This window comes from Phyllobates terribilis, unplaced genomic scaffold (genome assembly GCF_046119375.1).
Source record: "Phyllobates terribilis strain yellow unplaced genomic scaffold, ASM4611937v1 Scaffold_1__5_contigs__length_1240528914, whole genome shotgun sequence".
Classification (NCBI taxonomy): domain Eukaryota; kingdom Metazoa; phylum Chordata; class Amphibia; order Anura; family Dendrobatidae; genus Phyllobates; species Phyllobates terribilis.
Genome location: NW_027362761.1, coordinates 250,628,868 through 250,644,305, shown reverse-complemented (window position 1 = coordinate 250,644,305; position 15,438 = coordinate 250,628,868). Strand labels below are relative to the sequence as shown.

The 15,438-nt window shown below is 41.3% G+C and overlaps 1 protein-coding gene and 1 long non-coding RNA gene across 2 annotated transcripts in view; one reads left to right on the top strand and one right to left on the bottom strand.

The window, feature by feature from the left end:
* Positions 1–1,602, top strand: part of LOC141256225 (uncharacterized) — a 320,798-nt gene extending 319,196 nt beyond the window's left edge. The window contains exon 5 of the long non-coding RNA XR_012317196.1: positions 1,460–1,602. This is a non-coding gene — a long non-coding RNA (uncharacterized lncRNA). The remainder of the gene's footprint in view (positions 1–1,459) is intronic.
* Positions 1–15,438, bottom strand: part of NFATC4 (nuclear factor of activated T cells 4) — a 172,254-nt gene that overhangs the window by 71,820 nt on the left and 84,996 nt on the right. The gene's annotated exons all lie outside the window — the stretch shown is intronic.

The window sequence follows — 15,438 nt, the reverse complement described above, 5'->3', positions numbered from 1 at the left end:
CCACATTCCAAGTATAGTAGCGAGGCACGTCAATGTAAAGTAATGTTTTTGCAAACGTATCACTTTGGCACAACAGGAAAAATGCAGTTAGTGTAGTTTTAGGTGGTGCTTCTAATCTCTCTCTAAAATTATTTTCCGTAAAGTAAACCCTCTCGCCATTGGGTAAATGAATCGCGAGATGAGTGACGGTTGGGTGTCTCTCGTGCAGAGGCAGACCTAAGATCCGCCACGCTGCTTCGTTACTACTAACATATCGGCCGGTTCTAAAGGTCTGCACCTCATCTCTTGGGTCAATGTTAATATTCCCTTGCTGGCGGATGTTAAAAATAGCCTGGTCGCTACCCTTATTAATATATTTACAAATATATTTTATCGCCTGTACCGTATTACAGAACTCTACATTTAATTGAGAATTAAAAATTTTTGATAAGAGTGGAGAATATGGGACCACCCAGCTATTGTCCACCAATATTTCCTGTGTTCCTCTACGGGTTTTTATAATCGTCGTGCGTCCACCATTCTCTGGTGCTCTGCGCCTGTACAAAGGATAACCTTTGTCATTGGTTTGAGTATCTTTTAAAAGCTTCCTCGGATATTTTTTGGTACATTTTCCTTCCTTCATGCCTGGCGATGAAGAATTGAATGTACCACATGGCCCGTGAATCATATTCTTTGTCACTGTATCATAGAGCTTTTGATCGGTTTCTGGGTTTGGTTTGATCTTCAGCTCTAAGGAGCTCCCACGTTTTTGCTATACTGTGTCTCTGTATGGAATCTGATTTTTTTCATGCATCCATAGACTTAAATGAGTGAGTCTCATCTGATTTATGGAAGAAACTTGTGCATGCTGAGATTTTTTTCACATGCAGATTTGGTCAGTGAAAAAAAAAATCCCTCATAGGCAGGGTAGTCACCTGACTATGGCGCTACCTCCTGTCTACCCGAGGGGGCACAGTTTTAAAAAAACGATGTGGCTAAATGTCTATGGCTCCCCAGCACCTTCCTCCGGCCGCAGGCATTTAGCACAGTGACGGTCGGAGCAGTCACTGACACCGCTCACCCTGCTCTCCGCCTGCACCCCGACCGTCGCTACCTCTCTGCTCTCAATTGTATTCACGACTATCAGACGAGAATGCAATTGATGTCAGCGCCGCCCGAGACAGGAGCAGAGGAACTGTAATCACCTAGCAAATGGGGGCTCAGCATGGAAAGAGGTTAGCATGGTGGGGGGACAGTGTGGAGATAAAGAGCATAAGGGAAAACAGTGGAGAGGGGACAGCCCCTATATAGGCCATGGTTCATAAGGGCAGACAGTGCAGATAATAGCAAACAGTGGGGTGGTTATAAATCATTAAGGCAGACAGTGAAGAAGCCATATACCACAAGAAGCTTATTTAGGGTACAATATGGACAGATATTTTTGCGCAGAGGATATTTTAATAACACTCTTATTTTCAAGGGCATAGTGTTATGACGTGCTGCAGAAGACTGGAGAAGATGGAAGTCTGCAGAGCAAAACTGTGGATGTGAAAAGTCATCATACAGTCTGGACAAGATGGAGACGAAAAGAAAGAGAACGACTCAATCAGAGAAGATGTCACCTATAAGGTACCTGGATATAAATGTTTGTGTGATCCTGCCTGAATATCATCAGTTCTGTGGTTCCTATATGGTCTGCAGTCTGATGATGACTGTTAGCAACAACTCCCAGTATCCCCTTACCATTGTTAAGAACGTATTAGGAGTTATAGGTTTATACGATACAAATGTGTATGTGGCTAACTTGACATTGCAATTCATCACTGTACTAAGCTTGGTTCTTGTATTCAAGTACTTATGATGGTTCTGATGATGTATTCCTATATGGTGATGTATTCATGTACTGATTGTGGTTCTGTTGCCGTATTCATGTACTGATGGTGGCTCTGGTGATGTATTCATGGGTTGATGATGGTTTTAGTAATGCCTTCATCACCAGAACCATAATCAGTATATAAATACGAAACCAAAATAATCATCAGTTCATAAATGTAGCATCGGCGTCTCTGCCTCCTGCCAGGCAGAGACGCCGTCCCTCTCACCACTTTGCTCCCCACCCGGCGTCCTCCAGCGCTCCTCTTCCTGCTGCTGCCGGCGCGCGCAGCTTCCCGGGCACTGTGCTTAGGGCGCGCGCTCCCTCTTAAAGGAGCCGCGCGCGCCGTCCTAAGGAGTCCCCGGCCAATTGCCGGAGGTTCTCCCATATATAAGGCACCTCCTCCAAAATGGATGTGCCCGAGCAATAGTTGTTGCACAGTGTACTTACAGTTATATGAAAAAGTTTGGGCACCCCTATTAATCTTAAGCTTAATGTTTTATAAAAAATTGTGTTTTTGCAACAGCTATTTCAGTTTGATATATGTAATAACTGTTGGACACAGTAATCTTTCTGCCTTGAAATGAGGTTTATTGTACTAACAGAAAATGTGCAATCTGCATTCAAACAAAATTTGACAGGTGCATAAGTATGGGCACCCTTATCATTTTCTTGTTTTAAATACTCCTACCTACTTTTTACTGACTTACTAAAGCACTTTTTTTGGTTTTGTAACCTCATTGTGCTTTGAACTTCATAGCCAGGTGTATGCAATCATGAGAAAAGCTACTTAAAGTGGCCACTTGCAAGTTGTTCTCCTGTTTGAATCTCCTCTGAAGAGTGGCATCATGGGCTCCTCAAAACAACTGTCAAATGATCTGAAAACAAAGATTATTCAACATAGTTGTTCAGATGAAGGATACAAAAAGCTGTCTCAGGGATTTAACCTGTCAGTTTCCACTCTGAGGAACATAGTAAGGAAATGGAAGAACACAGGGACAGTTCTTGTTAAGGCCAGAAGTGGCAGGCCAAGAAAAACATCAGAAAGGCAGAGAAGAAGAATGGTGAGATCAGTCAAGGACAATCCTCAGACCACCTCCAGAGAGCTGCAGCATCAACTTGCTGCAGATGGTGTCACTGTGCATCGGTCAACTATACAACGCACTTTGCACAAGGAGAAGCTGTATGGGAGAGTGATGCGAAAGAAGCCGTTTCTGCAAGCACGCCACAAACAGAGTCGGCTGAGGTTTGCAAAAGCACATTTGGAGAAGCCAATTTCTTTTTGGAAGAAGGTCCTGTGGACTGACGAAACCAAGATTGAGTTGTTTGGTCATACAAAAAGGCGTTATACATGGCGGCAAAAAAACACAGCATTCCAAGAAAAACACTTGCTACCCACAGTAAAATTTGGTGGAGGTTCCATCATGCTTTGGGGCTGTGTGGCCAATGCCGGCACCGGGAATCTTGTTAAAGTTGAGGGACGCATGGATTCCACTCAGTATCAGCAGATTCTTGACAATAATGTTCAAGAATCAGTGACAAAGTTGAAGTTACGCAGGGGATGGATCTTTCAGCAAGACAATGATCCAAAACACCGCTCCAAATCTACTCAGGAATTCATGCAGAGGAACAATTACAATGTTCTGGAATGGCCATCCCAGTCCCCAGACCTGAATATCATTGAACATCTGTGGGATCATTTGAAGAGGGCTGTCCATGCTCAGCGACCATCAAACTTAACTGAACTGGAATTGTTTTGTAAAGAGGAATGGTCAAAAATACCTTCATTCAGGATCCAGGAAATCATTAAAAGCTACAGGAAGCGACTAGAGGCTGTTATTTTTGCAAAAGAAGGATCTACTAAATATTAATGTCACTTTTCTGGTGAGGTGCCCATACTTATGCACCTGTCAAATTTTGTTTGAATGCAGATTGCACATTTTCTGTTAGTACAGTAAACCTCATTTCAAGGCAGAAACATTACTGTGTCCAACAGTTATTACATATATCAAACTGAAATAGCTGTTGCGAAAACACCAATTTTTATAAAACATTAAGCTTAAGATTAATAGGGGTGCCCAAACTTTTTCATATAACTGTACCTCTGCTTCAGCCCTCAGGTCCCGCTGCTAGCCTGAATACTAGTCCTGCCCGCCAGCCTGACTACCAGTCCAGTCCACCAGCCTGACTACTCTCCAGCCCGACAGTCTGTCTTTCGTTTAGTCCGCCAGTCTGTCTATGGGCTTTGCCCGCCTGCTTACCTGGAAGCAGCTGCCCGCTACCTACCGTGCCTACCTGGAGGCTCCTGCTTGTTACCTGCCGTGCCTACCTGGAGGCTCCTGCTTGTTACCTGCCGTGCCTACCTGGAGGCTCCTGCTTGCTACCTGCCGTGCCTACCTAGAGGCTCCTGCCTGTCACTTGCCGTGACCACCTGTCAGCCTACATGGAGGCTCCTGCCCGTCACTTGCCGTGACCACCTGACAGCCTACCTAGAGGCTCCTGCCTGTCACCGGACGGTGACCACCTGACAGCCTACATAGAGACTCCCGCCTGTCGCCTGCCGTGTCGTCTGTACCGTGGGAGTCACCTGCTCCCTTACAAGGTCGTCCCCAGAGTAGCACCTGGTCCCTCTGCTTGTACTCTCCCTGGTCACGGAGTCGATTGAGCCGCCGTACGACCTAGGTCGCTCCGAGTTGATACCTAGTTACGCCCCTCTGGGTCCCTCCTTGCACCGCAGCACAGAGGTTCCACCACCCGGATCCGTAACAATAAATAGAACACCAGAGCCAACAATAGTACATGAATATAGCACCAGAACTATCATAAGTACATGACGTACTTATGATGGTTCTGGTGATGCATTCCTGTACTGATGATGGTTCTGTTGATGTATTCACATCAGTACATGAAGTACTTATGGTGGTTCAGGTGATGTATTCCTGTACTGATGATGGTTCTGCTGATGTATTCACATCAGTACATGAAGTAATTATGGTGGTTCTGGTGATGTATTTCTGTACTGATGATGGTTCTGGTGATGTATTCACATCACCTGAGCCACAATCAGTACATGAATACAGCAGTAGAATCACCATCAGTACAGGAATACGACACCAGAACCACCATCAGTTTTGTTACAAGCTGTATTTGTTGTAATGTATTCATGGGGTGATGATGGTTATAGTAATGTATTCATTATTCCAGAACCATCATCAGTATATAAATATAAAACCAAAATAATCATCAGTACTGTGCAGTAGTGACAAGCAAAAGGGTAACAATGTTTTGAACTTTTGACTTTCAGGCTCCATATCTCACCATCCACTACTGCTTTGAACGTGAGACTATCATCATTTTATAGACAATCATCTTGGCTATCTCATACATAAATTTGAATTGCAACTATTTAGCATATGATTAATTATGCAGATTCCTTTTGCTCTTCACTGTAAATAGAACACCAGATCCATCAATTTTCTTGTGATGTATTCATGGAATGGTGATGGTTCTAGTATTGTATTCAGTACAGGAAACCACCAACAGTTTTGTTGCATGACAGATGTAAAAACCATCCCTTTATCTGTAATGGGGTCTGTTTAGTTTCCATTAGGGTATCCACCAAATGCTGGGCACTTTAATTAAAACCAATTGGCCCCCATTATAGTTAACATATTAGTTTCCATTACTGTCATTGGGTCTGACATTTAAAATATAGGATGTCAGGGATGAATATCGCTCTTTGTCCCTCGTATTGTGTAAATGATCCCCAAACAATGAATGATTGTTAATCTAATTTTGAAATTGAAAAAGGTAAATATTTTAGTGGATGTGGTCATTGGAGCTTGTTACCTGACCCATAGTAGGGGTGGGTGCATTAGATGTCCTGTTACCTTAATCTCTGACCCATTCTTTTGCTTGGGGGGAGGCAAGCACCATTTGCTTCATCTGTCTAGGGCACCAAAATACCCAGGCCCCATTGAATAACATTGGTTTTTCATCTACAGCACTTGGATCGAAAATACAGTCGTGTGAACAAGCCCTGACTGTGACTTACACGCTCCCCCTCTCATTACGAGTGACATCAAGAGAACCCTTCAAATGCATTTTTACCTTTTCAAGACGTATCCATTGTAAATATTGGTTAATTGCCATACACACATAAAGACCTCAACAATAAAATGGAAAGGTGAATTGAATTGAAAGAAATAATAGTCATGGAATTATGAAAATCACAGGATTGATAAGCATGTTAATAGTATGAAAAAATGGAAACAAAATTTTCTAAACATCTCGATTTATTCATTCTGCAGTGTTCATTCACCTCATGCACTGGTGGACACAAACAAGTGCAAGAACAATATACGGGCCCTTTGCAGTCCAATAGCTCATCACAATGCACAATTTCACCTGATTTGGAATTGGAAATTGGTCCCCTTACCTCTTAGGCTCCTATGCGGCTGCAGAGGTGACATCAATGATATGTCCACCCCTGATCTCATGCCACCACTCTCAAAGACTTTCATGGTGCAGAGCAAGACAGCAATGGAGGTCTGTCCTGTTCAGCAATGACTTCTGCTTTTGTCATGTATGCAATGATAGCTGGAGACAACATGGGTGACACCATGAAGAGGTGTTTATGAGGGATTGTCTCACTGGTCCTACTCCTTGGATTATGGTTTTGAGGTGTTAATATGAGCGGTAGCCGGACCCCTCATTTTTATGAGGAGGCTGAGATGATACACCAACGGTTTGATATATGCTGCCTGTTAATTGGGAAGCATGTATCAGCTATTAGGTTCTTTTTAATGGGGTTGTCTGCTGAAAACAAGTTTTACATATCCACAGCACTACGCTCAGCTTTTTCTTGCAGCCCCATAGAGAATGAATGGAGCGACGATCAGGCATCTAAGCTGCCGCTCCATTTTGTAATGAGCATAAAAGGTCCCGATGGGGATAAACATTCCTGAATCTAATAATCAGTGTGGGTCCCATTGGAAGGAAACCCACCGAACAGCAGGTTTTCACCCATCCTGCAGGTGATAGCTTCTTTTCATTGTATAATAATGCTCATGCCGGGCCCTTAGAAGACAACCTGTCCATATAATGCAAAAAGTTAGAAGGCACTCACTGGTCTGAATAAAAATTGCTTCTTTATTGTTTCATAAACAAAAACACAAGCTGGGAGGTGTACGTGTTACACCTGTATTGACGATGGCCGTTTCGTGCAAGTGCTCTTCGACGGGTCAGACAAGTAAGGGGGGAAGTGACGGAGGTAACTACATTTAACTAATGTGCAACCTATCACCGTCCAATCGCATAACACCATACAGCTGCAATTCCGGAAATATTTTTACGTGGCAGAATAAGTTTCAAAGAAATAACAAATATCCATTTAATTCGAATAAAAATCCACGACAAAAAAGAAAGTATAAGAAACGCCCACCTAAGGACTATTGGACATGGACTCTGATTCCAGTGTGAATGAGGACAATAGTTTTAATACAGATATGAACACTGCTGACCCTTTGGAACGGAATACAGCAGGCCCAAATGCTGGAGAAGAACTAGGAGGGGCGGTAGGAAGCGTTTCTCATGGAATCAATCGGAAGAGGAAACAGGTCACATGGAGATAGAACTCCTGGACGATCTCAAAATTATCAATCTCACAGAAAAAAATCTGAATGCGGACACTCTATCTTTACTATCTAAGGGCCTTAATTATTGTATTCCTGAGGACTTTGATTACACCGAATTTGAAATTGATATGTTCAAATCTGTGAGAAAAATGCATTTATTTAAATCATTTTATTCATCTTCACAGGTTACAAAAAATCTCCCAGAAGGGGAAATTCCGTGTAATGTCGGTCCTTTTATGTTTTATAGCTAGGAAATTAGAATCAACATCCTTGGCTATGGTAAGGGACGATGCTTGGCTCTTAGCAAATTTAACTGATTGTGAGACCACTCATTTAAATCAACCAACTCAATCCACTCACTCAGAACCTTTTAGCGGGGGTGTAAAATCATCATATATGCCTCCAGTTTCCCCAGGGAATGTAATTGATATTTTCCATGATAAAGTATTGAGGGATGTGAAAGCTTTGATTTATGCCAGGTAAAGATAGAATCTTTACATAGAAGTTTAGCACCCGGTCTTAGGGGATAGATGCTTAGTCCTGTTTAACGGAGGATATATATGGTATGCACTGGTGCCGGTGTTCTAATTGACTTCCTTAGAAGACAACCGTTTGTTCCTGCAGGACAATTTGTACAGTATATGTTTTGTTGAAATGTCTGGAAAGATTACTATTTAAAAAAGTTCTCCCACCAAAGTTATGGCCTAAACCTGTAAATGTATATGTAATGTAATGTAAGTGTGTTAATATACTCATCAATCGCTGTGTTCCCCAGTTTCCAGCGCTGTTCCAGTCTTCTTTTAGGTCATGTTATGGCTATTCCGACTTACTGGATCACACAGGGCTTTATGGGTGAGCTGGAAGTCGCTTTCATAGTGAAAGCCTATGGAACATTACAAATGTGAATTCAGGTTCAGATAGACCCCAGAGTGATCCATCAAGTCAGAATAGCCATCAAGTGACCCAGAAGAGGATTGGAGCGGGGCTGGAAACGGGTGAAGACAGCGATCGGTAAGTATATTAGCCACTACATTACATATACATTTATACAGATATAATAAATAAAAAGTTTTGTTATGGTATTTCTTTAACCCCTTTGCGACTTTTGATGTATATGTATGTCAAAAGTCATGTCCCCGACTTTGATGCAGATTGCATGCTGAACCTTCATCTTTCCCCTCACATGATGGCTGATGTAATTAGCCCGTGGCTGGTGTTGATAGGAGACCAGGATTTTCTCTATACATATTACAAGCGATCAGACAATTGAACCTTCAAGTCCTCTAAGGGGAAGGTAAAAGGTGTAAAAAAATTTTTTTTACAAATATGAAAAAAAAACAAAACAAAAGTTCAAATCACCTACTTTTTCCCCGTTAAAAATAAAACAGTTAAAAAAAAACAAAACACAAATTCTGATCTATCAAAATATAAAGTAAATTAATCTGTGTAAACGGTGTAACGCAAAGAAAATAAAAACAACGGGATTAAGTTTTTTTTGGCCACCAGAACATTGCAATAAAATGCAATAAGAGGCGGTCAAAACATTGTATCTACCCCAAAATAGTATAAGCATAAACGTCAGTTCAGGGCACAAAAAATAAGCCCACAGACAGCCCCTTTCCCGAAAATTGAAAATGTTACAGGTCTTGGAAAATGGCGACAAAAGCAATTTTTTTTTCTGACAAATTTCCGTTTTTGTTTTACCACTTATAATATAAACTATACATGTTTGGTATCTGAGTACTTGTACTGACCTGGAGAATCATATTGCATTGACTCCTATACCTTATTTTGAGCATGGTAAATAAAAAACCCAAAAAACAATTGTAGAATTTGCCTTTTTTTACAATTTCAAAGCACTTGCAATTTTTTCCCGCTTTCCAGTGCTTAACATCATAAAATGAATGAGGTCATTCAAAAGTACAACTCGACCTGCAAAAAACAAGCACTTATACGGCTATGTGGACAGAAAAATAAAAAAAAGGGAGAAAGGGAGAAAAAACTAAAACGGAAAAACAGAAAATCACCTGAGTGTGAGGGGGTTAAGGGGATCACATGGATTATATATACAGTTGGGATGAGAAAAAGGCAGTGTGGTGTGCCAGCTAACAGCTTTTGGTTGGGATCAGGAGAGGAGAGAGGCCATTTTTATTGTGAAATTTGTATCTTTTCTTGTTGTGTCCCGATGCAGAATGTCTGTAGTTTATGTGACCTGCTATGAAGAAAGTTTTTCAGCTCTGTTGTAACTGTTGTTATTGTTATGAAATACCTGTAGTTGTCATAGCTGTTTTCTTTACATTAGGACATTTAAAGGAAATATGTCATCACATTTTATGTTATGTAACATTTCTCCTGTGTTAACATACAAGCCGCACTCATTGCAAAAAGGCTTCTTGATAGAATTAGCCAAAGTGGCTTGTATTGTTACTGAAGGTGGAGAAAAATGCACTAAGGCTAAGTGCCCACGATGCAGAAATGCTGCATATTTTTTCCGCTTCTCCCTGGCAGGAAAAACAAATGCGGATTTTACATGTGTTTTTCCTGCCAGGTAGAAGCGTTTGTCAAGCGTTCTTCACATGCATTTCTGCATGCGGGTTATCAAGCTCTTTCCAAGCGATTTTAGCATCACTTGGAAAAGTGCTTGACAACTTGGTCACACTATATAAATCCATGCAACCTGCATGGATTTATATAGTGTGACCAAGTAATAGTTAAAAAAAAAGAATAAGAATGGTGAAAAATAAAAAATAAAGATTATACTTACCTTCCGATGGCCCCCGGTCTCCTCAGCGATGCGTCCGGTCTCCCCGGTGTCTTACGGTGGTGTGAAGGACCTGCGATGACGTCACTGAGTCATGTGACAGGTCACGCGACCGCCGACGTCAGCGGTCGCGTGACCTGTCACATGACTCAATGACTTCATGTCAGGTCCTCACACCACCGCGAGCCGCCCAACACACCGCACGCATCGCTGAGGAGACCGGTGGCCATCGGAAGGTAAGTATAATCTTTATTTTTTATTTTATTCTTTTTTTTACAGTTTCTATGGTACCCAGGTCTGGATGAGAGTCTCCTCTTCTCTAGACCCAGGTACCATCCGCACATTGAATCGCTTCATATCCGCATGTGCACATGTAGTGATGCGGATATCAAGCGTTTCAATGCAAGTCAATGGCGGCGATTACGCTGCGTGTCCGCAAAATTAATGGACATGCTGCGTATTTTTCCGCAATGATAATCCGCAGCGGATATCTCCTCAGCATGTGCACAGCACATGCGGATTATCATTGGGGACCATGTGGCACATATTACCCAGCGCTTTTTAAGCGTTTTCGCTGCGGAAATTCCGCAGCAAAACGCTTGAAAAACGTATAGTGGGTACACAGCCTAAGAGGCTACATGGGTACAACATAGAGAATGCAGATTGTTCTTATGATCACAATTTTATCTTGTGCTTTTATATTGCACAATAACACATAATAGTCATCAGTGTGTTTTTTGTGATTGTTTTGGATCACTAAACTTTCTCTTTTATGCCCTAAGAGATACCCTAATAGGCATAAACATTTTTAGATAGGACTGTTGTGTATAGATGTATGGATTGGGTTTCTTAATAAAATACATGGTACTCTATTGCAGTTAAATAAAAACGGCCCAGCATGGTTAACAAATAAAACAATATATATGCAATATGATTCCTCCTCTGTAGCATTGCTCAGTATCTCAGACAATCATATGTGTTTTCCAAGATAAAAAAGCAAGGAAGCAATGAGGCCTGAGCAGTGCTATGGAAGTGTGGTGGGGTATTGGTAACAGAGTAGACGTATATATTTTCTTTATATATCACTCTGAGTATAGTTAAAAAAAATAGACAACTCCTTTGATAATATAATTGCAAAACATAGTTATCATCAAACATGACTGCAGTGAATTCCCTGTAAGACCCCTTGCTTCCCTTACACAGCCATAGAGAACATTAATGAAATGTTGACCTCCTTTCACCACTAAGGAATGTTTTATGCATATCCCATGGAACTCAATCATAAGTTTATATGCAGTGGGATCCCAATAGTGACCACAGGAAGAAGCTTAGCATTTAACGTAATGATTCATAGCTAGAGATGAGCGAATATTTAAAACTTCAAATTCAGCCATGTTGCTGGATTTTCCAAAAAAGGAAATCTGTGGCGCATCGATTCACTGTCAATTGCAAGTACTACAATTACCCAAAAAAGAAGTGTATGACTTTCTGAGGTCTTCTAGGACTGTATCCAACCCCATTGAAGCTTTTTAACTAAAGATAGCCCTATAATTATCAAAGTGACCTCAACATACAGTGATGTGAAAAAGTGTTTGCCCCCTTCCTGATTTCTTATTCTTTTGCATGTTTGTCACACTTAAATGTTTCAGATCACAAATCAAATTTAAATATTGGACAAAGATAACACAAGTAAACACAAAATGCAGTTTTTAAATGAAGGTCTGCATTATTAAGGGAAAAAGAAATACAAACCTACAGGGCCCTGTGTTAAAAAAAAGTGATCCCGTCCCCCATAAAACGTAAATGAACTGTGGTTTATCACATCTTTGGGAAGCTGAGTTCAATTTTCCTAGCCACACACAGGCCTGATTACTTCCACACCTGTTCTCAATCAATAAGTCACTTAAATAGGACCTGTCTGACAAAGTGAAGTAGACCAAAAGATCCTCGCTGATAGACATCATGCTGCAATCCAGAGAAATTCAGGAAAACATTATAAAGCCATTTCTAAAGCTTTGGAACTCCAGTGAACAACAGTGAGAGTCATTATCCACAAATAGCGAAAACATGGAACAGTAGTGAACCTTCCCAGGAGTGGCCGGCCGGCCAAAATTACCCCAAGAGAGCAGCAACGACTCATCCAAGAGGTCAAAAAACACCCCACATCAACATCCAAAGAACTGCAGGCCTCACTTGCCTCAGTTAAGGTCAGTGTTCAAGACTCCACCATAAGAAAGAGACTTGGCAAAAATGGCATGCATGGCCGAGTTCCAAGACAAAAACCATTGCTGAGCAAAAAGAACATAAAGGCTCGTCTCAGTTTTGCCAGAAAACATCTTTGATGATTGCCAAGACTTTTGGAAGAATACGCTGTGGACTGTCGAAACAAAAGTTGAACTTTTTGTAAGGTGTATGTCCAATTACATCTGGCGTAGAAGTAACACAGAATTTCAGAAAAGGAACATCATACCAACAGTAAAATATGGTGGTGATAGTGTGATGGTCTGGGGCTGTTTTGATGCTTCAGGACCTGGAAGACTTGCTGTGGTAAATGGAACCATGAATTCTGCTATCTACCAAAAAATACTGAAGGAGAATGTCTGGCCATCAGTTCGTGACCTCAAGCTGAAGAGCACTTTGTTTATACAACAGGACAATGATCCAAAACACAGCAGCAAGTCCACCTCTGAATTGCTTAAGAAAAACAAAATTAAGATTTTGGAGTGGCCTAGTCAAAGTCCTGACCTTAATTTGATTGAGATGCTGTGGCATGACCTTAAAAAGGCGGTTCATGCTCGGAAACCCTCCAATGAGGCTGAATTACAACAATTTTGCAAAGATGAGTGGACCAAAATTCTTCCAGAGCATTTGTAAAAGATTCATTGCCAGTTATCGCAAACGCTTGATTGCAGAACCCAACCAGTTATTAGGTTTAGGGGCGCTGTAGGTTTGGATTTCTTTTTCCCTTAATAATAAAGAGCTTAATTTAAAAACTGCATTTTGTGTTTACTTGTGTTATCTTTGTCTAATATTTAACTTTGTTTTGTGATTTTGAAACATTTAAGTGTGACAAACATGTTAAAGAATAAGAAATCAGGAAGGGGGCAAACACTTTTTCACACAATTATATATGGCTATGGGTAGAATGATTGTAACTGTTGTGTGCTGACATACAGTACAGACCAAAAGTTTGGACACACCTCATTTAAAGATTTTTCTGTATTTTCATGACATTGAAAATTGTACATTCACACTGAAGGCATCAAAACTATGAATTAACACATGTGGAATTATATACTTAACAAAATAGTGTGAAACAACTGAAAATATGTCTTATATTCTAGGTTCTTCAAAGTAGCCACCTTTTGCTTTGATGACTGCTTTGCACACTCTTGGCATTCTCTTGATGAGCTTCAAGAGGTAGTCACCGGAAATGGTTTTCACTTCACAGGTGTGCCCTGTCAGGTTTAATAAGTGGGATTTCTTGCTTTATAAATGGGGTTGGGACCATCAGTTGTGTTGTGCAGAAGTCTGGTGGATACACAGCTGATAGTCCTACTGAATAGACTGTTAGAATTTGTATTATGGCAAGAAAAAAGCAGCTAAGTAAAGAAAAATGAGTGGCCATCATTACTTTAAGAAATGAAGGTCAATCAGTGCGAAAAATTGGGAAAACTTTGAAAGTGTCCCCAAGTGCAGTTGCAAAAACCATCAAGTGCTACAAAGAAACTGGCTCACATGAGGAACGCCCCAGGAAAGGAAGACCAAGAGTCACCTCTGCTTCTGAGGATAAGTTTATCCGAGTCACCAGCCTCAGAAATCACAGGTTAACAGCAGCTCAGATTAGAGACCAGGTCAATGCCACACAGAGTTCTAGCAGCAGACACATCTCTTCAACAACTGTTAAGAAGAGACTTTGTGCAGCAGGCCTTCATGGTAAAATAGCTGCTAGGAAACCACTGATAGGGACAGGCAACAAGCAGAAGAGACTTGTTTGAGCTAAAGAACACAAGGAATGGACATTAGACAAGTGGAAATCTGTGCTTTTGTCTGATGAGTCCAAATTTGAGATCTTTGGTTCCAACCACCGTGTCTTTGTGCGAAGCAGAAAAGGTGAACAGATGGACTCTACATGCCTGGTTCCCACCGTGAAGCATGGAGGAGGAGACGTGATGGTGTGGGGGGGCTTTGCTGGTGACACTGTTGGGGATTTATTCAAAATTGAAGGCATACTGAACCAGCATGGCTACCACAGCATCTTGCAGCGGCATGCTATTCCATCCAGTTTGCGTTTAGTTGAACCATCATTTATTTTTCAACAGGACAATGACCCCAAACACACCTCCAGGCTGTGTAAGGGCTATTTGACCAAGGAGTGTGATGGGGTGCTACGCCAGATGACCTGGCATCCACAGTCACCAGACCTGAACCCAATCGAGATGGTTTGGGGTGAGGTGGACTGCAGAGTGAAGGCAAAAGGGCCAACAAGTGCTAAGCATCTCTGGGAACTCCTTCAAGATTGTTGGAAGACCATTTCCGGTGACTACCTCTTGAAGCTCATCAAGAGAATGCCAAGAGTGTGCAAAGCAGTCATCAAAGCAAAAGGTGGCTACTTTGAAGAACCTAGAATATAAGACATATTTTCAGTTGTTTCACACTTTTTTGTTAAGTATATAATTCCACATGTGTTAATTCATAGTTTTGATGCCTTCAATATGAATGTACAATTTTCATAGTCATGAAAATGCAGAAAAATCTTTAAATGAGAAGGTGCGTCCAAACTTTTGGTCTGTACTGTACACACACACACACACACACACACACACACACACACACACACACACTCTGTAGTAGATTTTCACTGTTTTGTAGCCTTCTGTTCCTATCTCTATTACTAAGCTGTGATGTCCTCTCAGTATACAGATTCATTCCAAAATGGAGAGACAGGACAATAAGAGTATCCTAAGGCTGTGTGCCCACGATGCGTTTTTGGTGCGTATTTGCAGCATGTAAAAGCTCCAGAAATGCATTGCATACCTTATCCCATGACTTCCTATGACATTCTGCAAGTTCTGTGCACATGGTCAGGAATTTTTATGCGCAGATTTTACTCGCAGAAAAAATACGGACATGACCAATTCTTGTGCGTTTCTGCATGCGTATTTGCCTATACAATGCATTGGAAAAAC